This window comes from Triticum dicoccoides, unplaced genomic scaffold (genome assembly GCF_002162155.2).
Source record: "Triticum dicoccoides isolate Atlit2015 ecotype Zavitan unplaced genomic scaffold, WEW_v2.0 scaffold42539, whole genome shotgun sequence".
Taxonomy (NCBI): Eukaryota; Viridiplantae; Streptophyta; class Magnoliopsida; order Poales; family Poaceae; genus Triticum; species Triticum dicoccoides.
Genome location: NW_021271438.1, coordinates 1 through 730, shown reverse-complemented (window position 1 = coordinate 730; position 730 = coordinate 1). Strand labels below are relative to the sequence as shown.

The following is a 730-nucleotide window of genomic DNA, read 5'->3' as shown; positions in this document are numbered from 1 at the left end:
CCCAAGCACGCTTAACTTCAGAGTTCTGATGGGATCCGGTGCTTTAGTGCTGGTATGATCGCATCCGACATGTTACCCCGGTCTTCGTCCCTTATCCTTGCCCCTCCCAGCTTTGGCCGCTCCCTCTCAACTACGGAGACGAGTTTAACGCGGTTTCCATCCCTCCCTCTCAACCGCACCAGTGCACGCTTGCCGCGCCACAACGCCGACGCTGGACCCGTGAATCGTGAGCACCCAGCTATGACTTACCGCACTCGTGCAAAATAATAAAACACGGTAAATATATTACTTACACGTGCGTTTTGTTTTGCAAGCGGCGCGAAAAAAATTAAAAGGGAATGCAACACGAGGACTTCCCAGGAGGTCACCCATCCTAGTACTACTCTCGCCCAAGCACGCTTAACTTCGGAGTTCTGATGGGATCCGGTGCTTTAGTGCTGGTATGATCGCATCCGACATGTTACCCCGGTCTTCGTCCCTTATCCTTGCCCCTCCCAGCTCCACTACAAAGACGATTGTACATTGCTTTGGCCGCTCCCTCTCAACTACGGAGACGAGTTTAACGCGGTTTCCACCCCTCCCTCTCAACCGCACCAGTGCACGCTTGCCGCGCCACAACGCCGACGCTGGACCCGTGAATCGTGAGCACCCAGCTATGACTTACCGCACTCGTGCAAAATAATAAAACACGGTAAATATATTACTTACACGTGCGTTTTGTTTTGCAAGC

General features: G+C 52.7%; 1 non-coding gene across 1 annotated transcript; it reads right to left on the bottom strand.

Annotated features, from left to right (window-relative positions):
• Positions 1-335: 335 nt before the first annotated feature.
• LOC119346520 lies at positions 336-454 on the bottom strand. The gene has a single exon (XR_005167767.1). It is a non-coding gene; the product is annotated as a 5S ribosomal RNA (ribosomal RNA).
• Between the last annotated feature and the right edge of the window lie 276 nt (positions 455-730).